The sequence below is a fragment of the Rhinopithecus bieti genome, unplaced genomic scaffold (assembly GCF_001698545.2).
Source record: "Rhinopithecus bieti isolate Rb0 unplaced genomic scaffold, ASM169854v2 scaffold_33903, whole genome shotgun sequence".
Taxonomy (NCBI): domain Eukaryota; kingdom Metazoa; phylum Chordata; class Mammalia; order Primates; family Cercopithecidae; genus Rhinopithecus; species Rhinopithecus bieti.
Window position 1 is genome coordinate 119,787 of NW_016814625.1, and position 12,239 is coordinate 132,025.

The following is a 12,239-nucleotide window of genomic DNA, read 5'->3' on the forward strand; positions in this document are numbered from 1 at the left end:
AAAAAAAAAAAAAAAAAAAAAAAAAAAAAAAAAGAGCCACCACAACTTTCTCAGGAACAAAAAGAGGATAGCCAGAAAATAGAGCCTATGACTTGAGCCAGGAAGGGGAAGATGGAAGCAAGGAGTATGGGAGAGCTCCCTTCCAAAAGGGAATGCGCGGCCTCTGGCCACACAGGCCTCTAATCACTTAGGAACCAAAGCCCTGCCTCTGGCTCAGCTCCTCAAGGAGAAATGCCAAACCCCAAGAGTCTTCTCACCTCACTGCACTTATATTACCGAGAAGAGACAAAGCCACTTTGTCTTCTTGCTCTAACAGCAGCACTCCTCCATTCCCCCGGTCCCCACCAGCTGCCAGTATCAAGGGAGGAAGATGCGGAGGATTCACCAGGGGTGGTGGGAGGAGAGCTTCGAAGCCCCCACCCCTATGTGAGTGGCAGCACCACCCAGGCAAGGAGCCTGCTCACTCTAGCTGGAGGGCTGCAGAGAACAACCTCTAAAGGTGCCTCTGAGGAGACACATGTTTCCTCCACTTCTACAGAGAACTTTCATCCAATCCTTTCTCCTTAGCTTTGGGGTGAAGGGCTACTTCTGCACAGCAAGACTCAAGATTTTACTGAAGGTGGTGAGGACCCTTAGCACCACGGAGTTGGAGTCAGCATGCGAGGTTCAGATACTGATGGATGAGCAACAGTGCGGCTGATTCCTCCCTAGACACATACGTCTCAGGCACCAGAAACAAGGGAAAGGCTTTTGGCCGAGAGGTGTTAGGGAGTGATCAGAGGTCAGTCTGCATCTATTGGATGGAAGCACTATGGCCCTCTCTGCCTTGACTCTCTCAACCAAAAATAAAATAGCAAAGAAGAAAAGAAATAAGGGCCATAGATGGTTCAAGATGGGCAGGAGAGGCAAGCATGGTGGCTCACGCCTATAACCCCAGCTCTTTGGGAGGCTGAGGAGGGAGGATTGCTTGAACTCAGGAGTTTGAGTTCAGCCTTGGCAACACAGCGAGACCTATTTTTTTAATCTAAACAAAATAAAGAAAAAAAATGAAGGTCAAGAAAGTGGGAGTCACAAGTCCATGTGGTAATTAATCACAGGCATGCACACACTCACACACAACTGAGCTGAAAGCGTGAACTGACTGATAAATATGCTATAGGTCGTCAATCACTAAACAGCATGTGAGTAAGAGAAAGAGTCACCTTTCAGAAACAGCTAGTTGGAATATAAAGATGCTGCAGGAATTTATCAACCCCTTTTCCCCACCTTATTTCAGCTTCTTTTGGATGGGTATACACTTATTAGGAGATTAAAAACCTCTTACTGCTGACAGGCATATTAACCAGATAAAATAAAGTTAGGGCAGTGTTAAAAGAACAAATAGAATAGACTGTTCCATTTCCTCCCATCTCATAAGATAACTGAATGTCTCCCAGATGCCACCATGGCTCAGAAAGGATATAGATGAGAACACTCCCCACGGGGAGGAGAGAGGGCAGGAGAAGGGGGAAGACACTGATGCTCCCATCAGGGAAGCATCCTTCTGGTGCCCCAGGAGAGGTCAAAGTCCTAACTGACAGCCCTGGTTAGCTCATAAGCTCTTGTTGGAGTAATCAGAACTTGGGATAAAAATCAGTCTTGGCAGCACCTTGAGGTCAAAAGAGCAGAGCAGGCACCATTTCTAAACCTGTCAAACCAACTATCATCAGTATCCTAGTTCCTATAGGGTAGGAAGAGAGAAGGGAGAGGTGAGGAAAGGGTTCAGAGATAAAAAAGGTATAGTCCTGGACTGTTGGGTATAGGCTGATGGAAAGGCACTAACCATGAATTAAGGTTCCAGATAAGCTGTGCTTCTCTTCCTAAGCTTGAGTATGAACTTGGCTGGGCACGGTGGCTCACACCTGTAATCTCAGCACTGTGGGAGGCCAAGGCGGGTGGATCACCTGAGGTCAGGAGTTAGAGACTAGCCTGGCCAACATGGCAAAACCCCATCTCTACCAAAAATGCAAAAATTAGCCAGGTGTGGTGGCACACGCCTGTAATCCCAGCTACTTGGGAGGCTGAGGCAGGAGAATCACTTGAATCAGGGAGATGGAGGTTGCAGTGAGCTGAGATTGTGCCACTGCACTCCAGCCTGGGTGACAGAGTGAGACTCAATTTCAAAAAAAAATTAAAAAATAAGAAAGAGTATGAACTCAAGCAGAGTGGCCATTACTTGGGAAGACATAAAAAGACAAAGAGAGATGCAGACATGTTTTAGTGTCCCAAGGTAGAGTGAGCTTCCAAAACTCGTGGACTAGAAAGAACATCTATTCAAAGGGCTCACATCCACAGTGATGGACACAGGGCTCATTGCTGAAAGAGACAAAGGGCAGGCAAATAGGTGACTCAGCCCCAGCTGGTGATTGTTGATGGAAGTCTCTCAGGGGAGAGAAAGTGGAGAGTATTGTGTATTTTTCTTACAAGCGAGCAGAAAGGTTGTGTCATCACCTCTCTATCCCAACCTCAGCTCCAGAGCCTGGCCTAACCTGTGCAATTAATGAATGAGCCACCTCTCTCTTCCATACAGCGTGCTTCCGTTTCCAAGGGAAGGGAAAGTATGAAAGTCCCAGAAAGGGGCTGGGCACGGTGGCTCATGCCTGTAATCCCAGCGCTTTGGGAGGCTGAGGCAGGCAGATCACCTGAGGTCAGGAGTTCCAGACCAGCCTGACCAATATGGAGAAACCCCGTCTGTACGAAATATAAAAAAAATGGCCAGGTGCAGTGGCTCACGCCTGGAATCCCAGCACTCTGGGAGGCAGAGGCAGGCAGATCATGAGGTCAGGAGATCAAGACCACCCTGACTAACATGGTGAAACCTCGTCTCTACTAAAAATACAAAAAATTAGCTGTGCGTGGTGGCGGGCGCCTATAGTCCCAGCTACTCGGGAGGCTGAGGCAGGAGAATGGCATGAACCCAGGAGGCAGAGCTTGCCGTGAGCCAAAATTGCACCACTGCACTCCAGCCTGGGCAACAGAGTGAGACTCCGTCTCAAAAAAAATAAAATAAAATAAAAAAATTAGCCGGCGTGGTAGCATGTGCCTGTAATCCCAGATACTCTGGAGGCTGAGGCAGGAGAATCGCTTGAACCCGGGAGGCAGAGGTTGTGGTGAGCTGAGATTGCGCCATTGCACTCCAGCCTGGGCAACAAGAGCGAGATTCCATCTCAAAAAATACAAACAAACAAACAACAACAACAAAAAGTCCTGGAAAGGGATCCAGTCTCGACAGATAATCAGCAAGACCCAGGCACCATTCCTTCAGCACTCCTTCCATCTCCCTGCATTCTTTGCATCTTAAAATTGGCGGACTGAGTGAATGGTTGAGGGCACATCTCCCTTGATCTCCAGGACACAGTCAGAGAGGTTCTGGTTCAGATAGAAGGGGGATGAGCCATCACTGAAGGAATCCATCTAATCTCCAGGGGGAGGCAAAGGTGAACACAACCCAGCTGATTCTAAACTCCCATATACACCGCTTTAAACACCACTTCAACCTCCAAGGCAAAACCTAGAAGAATGGTGGGATGGTGGTGGGAGGTTTGTAGGAAGTAACAGAATAAGATATTTTCTGGATTATTTCATTTCTAAAGCCTTGAGCTACCAAGATCATAAGAAGAATACCCAGCACCAAACTATTTCCACGTCCCCATTTTTCTCTATACTTCATTCCCAAACTTCTAACTTTATTATCCCGTACTTATGTGTATCCCTTCCCCTACCTCTTCCTCCCCAATCTATCTGTCTATTTCAGTCTCTCAGTCTCTCTCATTCTCTTTTCCCACATCTCCAGGGACAGCCTAATTGGATGGAATTTAACTCTCCTTGCCTGGATACTTTCTGAAACCAATCAGTCCTGTCCCAGTCCACAGTGGCTCACATAGTGGAAGGAGCAGGAATGTGCTGAGAAGCAAGTCAGATACTTGTGGGGCTGTCACAGCCAGCACCAACCCAGGGCCCATCTGTGTCACTGGGGTCACGGATGATGGGTCAAAGGCATGTGGGACCAGATTCCATGAGCCAATCTGCATTCTCCCCAATCCATCTGGAGCTTGCTTGTCTAAGTCAAACATTTATGCAGGAACTAACTACGCTGGTGGTAGAGATAAACAGCTAACATTGAAGACTCTAGGTAGGGGAAGGGGAGGGATAGGAGAATATTCCCATGGATTAAATACAAAAGTCAGTTATAGTAACTACAGCCTTCTAAAAAATGAAAAAACAAAACAAACCACCAAAGTCAGGATGTAGTATGCTCAGCCAAGCTCCCAATCTAGCATAAATAGAGGAGTGGCTTGTTGAAGGAAGTGGCCAGGAGACTAGACAGATTGAAAAGGCACCTGGGGCTACAATCTGACCCTGGCTCCTTTCAGGGTTCCCAAGGAAGCTGACAACTCAAGAACAAAACACAATAAGCTAATCCTACCCAACTACAAGCTGCAAGATGGCTCCACTGTTCCACCTCCGTTCCACTCTGAGCCTACAGAGCGTGGTGGGGAATAGACATATGGACGCTAAAATCCAACCCCTGGTGACAGGCTGCTTTCTTCTCTCTTTCCCCATCACTACACAAGGATTCACAGAGGAGGAGTAGCATCACGCATCCTATCCAAGCAGAGTGAAACTTTCGTAGGCATCTCATGCTATTTGCCTAACATTTGCTTCTGCAGAAGATTGCCAGAGCAAGCTTTCCCCCAGTTCCTCCAGTCTAACACGCCCTGGCCAGCTGTTCCAAATTAGCAAGATCTTCATTACCGGAGAAGGATCTTTTCAGTGTGGGGGGAGGGGTCGCTTTCCTCCCTTTAGGGTTCCTGTCACTGGGCCCTCTCTCTGTATAAGCAGCCAGATCCTCAGAGAAGCTGAGGACACGCCAGCCAGCTCTCTTCCCTCCCTCCTCCAATGGCCAGCCCAAGAAAGAGAGCTCTCCTTCATGCGGGGGAAGTCCCACGGCAGTGAGGCTATGGAAACTTTGCCGTCTAAGGCTGTGGAATTCTTCCACTGGGCTCCTGCAGTTAATCATCGCAGCTCCCTGGATTCCCAACTTTGGGCTTTAAAAGGTAGCACCCAAGCAAGAAGGACAAACATATCGAGGAGAAGAAAGAAAAAAAAACTGGTGTAAGCGAAAAGATAACTACCTCCAACACTAGTCTACTGAGTAACTGAGTAATTGCGAGAAGCGGAGAGAAGAAAAGAGCACAGGAAAAATAAGTATAGACCACACTCCAGAACATCACTCCAGATTCCCAGCGAATGCTGCCCAGATCCACTCTCTAGAACCTACACAGAACATTGCTCCTTTGCTAATGTACTTGTAGAAGGATTACCTAGGGTTGCTTTGTTTGAAACTTTCTCCTCTCAGCAGATCACTGGCTTCTGTCCCACTTTGGAAAAAAGTGCTAGAGGCCGGGCACGGTGACTCACGCGTGTAATCCCAGCATTGTGGGAGGCTGAGGTGGGCAGATCACTTGAATCCAGGAGTTCGAGACCAGCCGGAGCAACATGGTGAAACCCCATCTCTACAAAATATACAAAAATTAGCCAGGCATGGTGGTGCACACCTACAGTCCCAGCTACTCCGAAGGCTGAGGTGGGAGGATCTCCTGAACCCTGGAGGCAGAAGTTGCAGTGAGTGGAGATGGCACCACTGCACTCCAGCCTGGATGACAAAGTGAGACCCTATCTTAAAACAAAACAAAACAAAACACAAACAAAAAGGTGCTAGAGAGCTCACAGTTGTGAGTACACAGCTCTGAAATATTAACTTCCAAGATGCTCAAGGTGGCTTCTTAGGCCAGGTTGTCATGGTTTCCAAGACCACAAACAGAAGTTTGGTTCAAAAGAAGGGCAGGAAGGGAACTGCCTTTTTCTCCCTAAGGAAATAGTTTCTAGAGCCAAGATGAGAGGGGGATATGGCAAAAGGAAGAGAAGTTTCCATAACAGGGCAAAGAAAATGGACAGTCTTGAGAGTTCAATTTTTCCTGGTGAGCATAGGGAGAGAGGCCTCATTTGTAGGATTATAAGGCCCTATTCAGAGGGTGAGATAAGCCTAGGAGGTTAATAGGAAGAGGAGTCAGCTTTCAACTATATTAAATGTCCACCCAACCAAACCTAGGAGGCAGGAAGAACGGAGGCCAAAATTAAGCTGCTTTGGGAAAGCGAAGGCCCTCCAAAGACTCTGAATTTTGCCTGCAAGAGGGCAGATGAGAAAATTATCCCCAGAAGTGATGTGTGGAGGTGCTGTTTCCAGAATTGAGGCCTGCCTTGCTGTCCACCCCCTGCAGGTCCCCTGGTCAGGACTCTTTCAACTCTCATTTCAAAGGAGCCAGAGGAGGAGAACATTGTAAGAAACCAAAATGCTACCATTCCTCCCAGCAGGAGCTGTCAGCTGAGTGCGGCCACCTGGCCCAGGAATTCCCTTTCAGACTCATGGGCAGCTCTCTGCGGCTTATGAGAATCCCCTTGGACGCTTCCTCCTGAGTTGGTGCCAGCTTGGAAAGGAGACAGAGTTGCTCACCGCTCTGCTATACCCAGAAGCAGCAACTGTGGCACCACTGTAGGTTAATTACCACGTATGTTCCACTACCTTCTCAAAGCAGACAGGGGCCGAGGTGGGCTGACCACAAGCTAGGAGGCAGGTCAGACCTGTCACAATTTTATCACCAGTAACAATACTAGCCAATAAGTTCCTGGTCTTTTCAGGGAGCAGGTCTCCTACTTTACCCACCAACTACGTCAAACAAGAATCCCATAATCATAGCAACGTAGATGGAAAAGTCTAAACAAATCCCCTCATTTTACATTTAAGCACATACGAGTCAAATATTGTGCTGAGCACTGGATAAAAAGGCTACACAATCTTTTTTTTTAGATGGAGTCTAGCTCTGTCGCCAGGTTGGAGTGCACTGCTGTGATCTTGGCTCACTGCAACCTCCGCCTGCCAGGTTCAAGTGATTCTCCTGCCTCAGCCTCCTGAGTAGCTGGGACTACAGGCATGCACCACTATGCTTGGCTAATTTCTGTATTTTTAGTAGAGACAGGGTTTCACCATATTGGCCAGGCTGGTCTCGAACTCCTGACCTCACGATCCGCCTGCCTCGGCCTCCCAAAGTGTTGGGATGACAGGTGTGAGCCACCGAGCCAGGCCAAGGCTACACAATCTTGATGGGAAAGCAGGACAGGGGAAGAGACACCTGAGGCAAAGAAGTCTGTATTGGGTGTCAAAGGAAGGGCAAAAACATCTCCCATGCTTGCTTGCCTGTGCCTACCCAAAACCTCTAGGTTTTCCCCTGCCGCCAGCTTGTGGTCATCAAGCTGCTGCAGGAGAGAGCTCATCACAGCGTGGGCCTCCCCTTCAGCCTGAGCAGAAGGGAACCTTCTCTTTGCAGAGCTGCTACATACAGTCAGGTAGCATGTGCCCTGAACATGGGCACCAGGTAAGGAGGTGGTTTGGGAGATGAAATCCACCCTAAGTTTTGCCAGATGGGCCTTGCACCTGAGGGCTATATTCACCTTTCTAAAATCTTTAAAAGTACCTTAAGGACTAGCAGGTGCAGTTACCCATCAACCTGGCATTCCCTTGGGTCACCAAATCCTGAAAAATATCTCAGGAAGAAAATCAGAAGTGAATCCAGTTTGACCTGGGGATGCACCAGAGGCAGGGCTGAAGATGCCAAAGCAGGCAGCCCTGTGGGGTCTCTGCACCCGGGCCAGGCTCCTGCCCCTCACAGCTCACAGGCTCTCCCATGACAGTCCTTCCCAAGTAGCACCAGTGCCTCTCAGCCAACCCTCCTCCAAATCCATTCTCCCCGAGCCTTTGTTTCCTCATCTAAAAAAATGGGGATCAAAAAGTCATCTACCCCATACCAAAGTTGAAAGGATTATTACTTTTTTCATGTGCAATGGCCCTTGCCCTTGGATGAAGATCAAGTATCTTAAGAAACCATTGAACAGTGAAGCACACTGCCTCTGCCCCTCTGTCAGAGCCTCCCCGTGCCTCTGGTCACTGTGTTCCTGTACTTTCCAGTCCTGGGTCTAGACCCTTGGCTCTGTGTACCAGGAGGACATTGGTACTCCCCATTCACAGACTTCTCCAGGATCTCTAATTTTTCAAGCTATACCTGGGGAATCTATCTGTCTGAGGTTCCTTTTTAAGTGGTGTCAGCAAGACTGAGTAAAAAGACAGAAAAAGTTCATGACAGTAAAAGAACTCTGTTAAGAACCCACATTTGGGTAATGCTTCACAGTTTTCAAAGCACTCTGACATTTGATCTTTGCGACAATCTTTTCAGCTAGACAAGACTGACAATATTGTTCTTTGACAGATTTTATAACATATGGTCTTAAAGGTGAAGTGACTCACTCAATTAAGGCCATGCAACCACAGGAAGAGCATAGAAGAAGCTAAGGTTTACTCCATACTGTAAGGTCCTAAAAGAAAGTGGAGAGAAGAGGCTGGGCACGGTGGCTCATGCCTGTAATCCCAGAGACTCAGGAGGGTGAGGCAGGAGGATCACTTGAGGACAGGAATTTGAGACCAGCCTGGGTAATACAGTGAGACACCGTCTCTACAAAAAATAAAAAAGTAGCTGGGCGTGGTAGCATGTGCCTGTAGTCCCCACTACTTAGGAGGCTGAGGAGGGAGGATTGCTTGAGCCCAGGAGTCTGAAGCTGCAGTAAGCTATGATCATACCACTGCACTCTAGCATGGTGACAGAACAAGACCTGGTTTAAAAAAAAAAAAAAAAAAAAAAAAAAAAAAAAAAAAAAAGAGAGAGAGAGAGAGAGTAGCCTGTATAAAATAGTGGGATAATTCTAGGCCCAACCCAGGACATTGGAGCTGGGGATTCGTGTCCTGATGAGCTCAGAGGATTAATACAGGTTCTCCTACTTCCTCTCAGAGGTAACAGTGAGACATGCTGAATGTATGTGTGATGTCTGTGTGTGTCATTCTTCTTGGCCATGGACACCTTGAGGGTACAGTTTGTGGTCTAGATGGAGGCGGTACATCTCCTGGTGTGGTGCTGAGGTACCAAAGGGAGGAGAACAAAAAAGGGTGGAGGGAGATTAGAGAAAGAAAGGAAGAGGGCTTTTTCCCTTAGGGAATTCCCAGTCCGCACAATTCTAAATAAAGAAGACAGGACACACCCATATTAAGGCGGCCTATGACTATAGTACAGCACATCCAGAAATATTGAAGTGCATCGGGACCAGGAAGGACAAAGACTGACAAGGGAAAGAAATGCAAAAAACAAAAGCAAACACAAAACCAAAAAATATAAACGGGAAACAAAATGTTGCTCTAGAGTCTTTAGACCCTTAAAAGGCCTTCAGTATTGAGAGGAGGGAATCTTTAGGGTCAACAATAGGGTCTTTCCCTAGGAAGGCAAGCAAATGCAAGATTGTGGCCCCAGATAATCACTTCTCTCTACCTAGCACTTCTGGGTTCGGATGATGTCATGCGCATTAAGTATTTGTCGAGAAAAGAGACCTCTGGAAGGGTAAAACCTCAGGACAGAGTTTATAAACAGCACACTCAACTCCACCTGTCTTCCACCATCTAGGAGAGTGACCCTCCTCAGTTTCCTGCTACAAAGAAAGAGTAGGCTATTCTCTTCATATTACTGCAAATGATGATATACCCAAAAATGTGATTAAAAAAAGGAGGGCCTCCATGGGCAGATGAATGGACATACAATGGAATTATTATTCAAGGAAGGACGTTCTGACACATGCTGCCACACGGATGAACCTTGAAAACATTGTGCTAAGTGAAATAAGCCAGTTGCACACACACAAATAAATAGGGTATAATTCTATTCATATGAAGTATGTAGAATAGGCAAATTCATAGAGACAGGAAGTAGACTGGAGGTTCCCAGGGGCTGGATGGAGTGAGGAATGGGCATTATTGTTTAATGGGTACAGAGTTTCAGTTTGGGAAGGAGAAGTTCTAGACATGGATGATGGTGATGGGAACCCTACACTGGGAATGTAGTTAGTACCACTGAACGGTCTACTTAAAAATGGTTAAGATAAGCTGGGTGCAGTGGCTCATACCTGTAATCCCAACACTTTGGGAGGCTGAGGCGGGTGGAGCACGAGGTCAGGAGTTCAAGACCAGCCTGGCCAATGTGGTGAAACCCCGTCTCTACTAAAAATATAAAAATTAGGCCAGGCGTGTTGGCTCACACCTGTAATCCCAGCACTTTGGGAGGCTGAGGTGGGCAGATCACAAGGTCAGGAGATCGAGACCATCCTGGCTAACACGGTGAAACCTTGTCTATACTAATAATAGAAAAAGATATTAGCTGGGCATTGTGGCAGGCACCTGTAGTCCCAGCTACTCGGGAGGCTGAGGCAGGAGAATGGCATGAACCTGGGAGGCAGAGCTTGCAGTGAGCCGAGATTGTGCCACTGCACTCCAGCCTGAGCGACAGAGCGAGACTCCATCTCCAAACAAACAAACCAAAAAAAATTAGCTGGGTATGGTGGAGTGTGACTGTAGTCCTAGCTGCACGGGAGGCTGAGGCAGAAGAATCACTTGAAGCTGGGAGATGGGGGTTGCAGTGAGCCAAGATCACTTCAGCCTGGGTGACTGAGTGAGACTCTCTCAACAACAACAACAACGACAACAACAACAACAACAAAAGGTTAAGATGGCAAATTTTATGTTCTGTATATTTTATCACAGTAAATAAATAAATAAATAAATAAATAAATAAATAAATAAAAATAGGAGAAGAAAGAAGAGCAGATGGAAGACTCATGCTGGTATAGACAGGTGAGAAGGGTGGAGAACGGAAGAGCAGAGCTAAGTTCCAGACATGGGACCAGCAGCTGCTGTCAGCGGGGCTCAGACCCATTGTGGTAATGGAGGTGCAGGCCAGTGGGGCACAGGTCAGTCACCACAGACATGCCCAGGGCTGGAAGCCCACAGAGAGCCTGGCACAACATCAAAGAACTCAAGGGACCTGGCAAAGCTGAGTGACAAGGCAAAGGGTCAGAGAAACAGACTGGGCTTTCCGAATACCATGCAGTGTGTTTGTGTGTGGTGGGGGACAATGGTGGGAGTGCACTGAGGGTACTGGGCATACGGTAGACAAATCATCTTTTCAGAGAGCAGGAGAGAGGCATTTGTGTTCATCCTCTCCTCTCCCAAAGTCACCCTATCATCAGCTCAGAGAACACAGGCACCTGGTTAGAGCAGGTACAGCTAAGGCTTTCCTGACCCAAGATGGGGAAGTAAGTCTCCAGGCTTTTTGATCACTCTGTATTACTATCTCATCTGATCCTCTCAACGACCTTGGGAAATGGGTCATATCACTCCCATTCTACAGAGGAGAAACCTGGCTACATAATTTGTCTAGGCTCACACAGTACGAAGACAAGCCAGAATCCAAACCCAACTTTGGCAGAAGCCACACTTTTTTCAGAATATTGCCTTTGAGTTGCTTTCCAGACATGAGAGCTCTCCTTCTCAGTGATCATTCATCTCTTAAAGTATGGTACAGTGATTAAGAGCATGAGCTCTGTGGAGAGACGGCCCAAATCCCAGATCCACCACCATCATCACTATTCATTTGACCTTGGGAAAGTTTTTTTTTTTTAAGACCAAGTTTCTCTTTTGTTGCCCTGGCTGGAGTGCAGTGGCGTGATCTCAGCTCACTGCAATCTCTGCCTCCTGGGTTCAAGCAATTCTCCTGCCTTGGCCTCCCAAGTAGCTGGAACTAGAGGGCCACCCCAACACACCCAGCTAATTTTTGTATTTTTAGTAGAGAGAGGGTTTCACTATGTTGCCAGGTTGGTCTCAAACTCCTGACCTCAAGTGATCCGCCCACCTCGGCCTCCCAAAGTGCTGGGATTACAGGCATGAAGCACTGCGCCCAGTCCCCATGCTCTTCTTCTTTATTTTTTTTTGAGACAAAGTCTCACTCTTGCTAGGCTGGAGTGCAGTGGCGCGATCTTGGCTCACTGCACCTCCGTCTCCCAGTTCAAGCGATTCTGCTGCCTCAGCCTCCGAAGTAGCTGGGACTATAGGTGCTCACTACCATGCCCAGCTAATTTTTGTATTTTCAGTCGAGACGGGGTTTCACCACGTTGGCCAGGCTGGTCTCGATCTCTTGACCTCATGCTCTGCCCACCTCAGTCTCACAAAGTGCTGGGATTACAGGTGTGAGCCACCGCGCCCAGCCCTCCCCCCC

The 12,239-nt window shown here is 47.7% G+C and overlaps 1 protein-coding gene across 9 annotated transcripts in view; it reads right to left on the reverse strand.

Annotated features, from left to right (window-relative positions):
• The window catches only part of ATP2B4 (ATPase plasma membrane Ca2+ transporting 4), a 117,579-nt gene that overhangs the window by 67,149 nt on the left and 38,191 nt on the right, over positions 1 to 12,239 (reverse strand). Inside the window, exon 1 of one of the 9 annotated variants that reach the window (XM_017851559.1) lies at positions 5,364 to 5,454. The exons of the other annotated variants lie outside the window; for them this stretch is intronic. The gene's annotated coding sequence lies outside the window, so the exon portion shown is untranslated. Of the gene's footprint in view, positions 1 to 5,363; positions 5,455 to 12,239 lie in introns of those variants that run through there. 9 annotated transcript variants of the gene reach the window in all.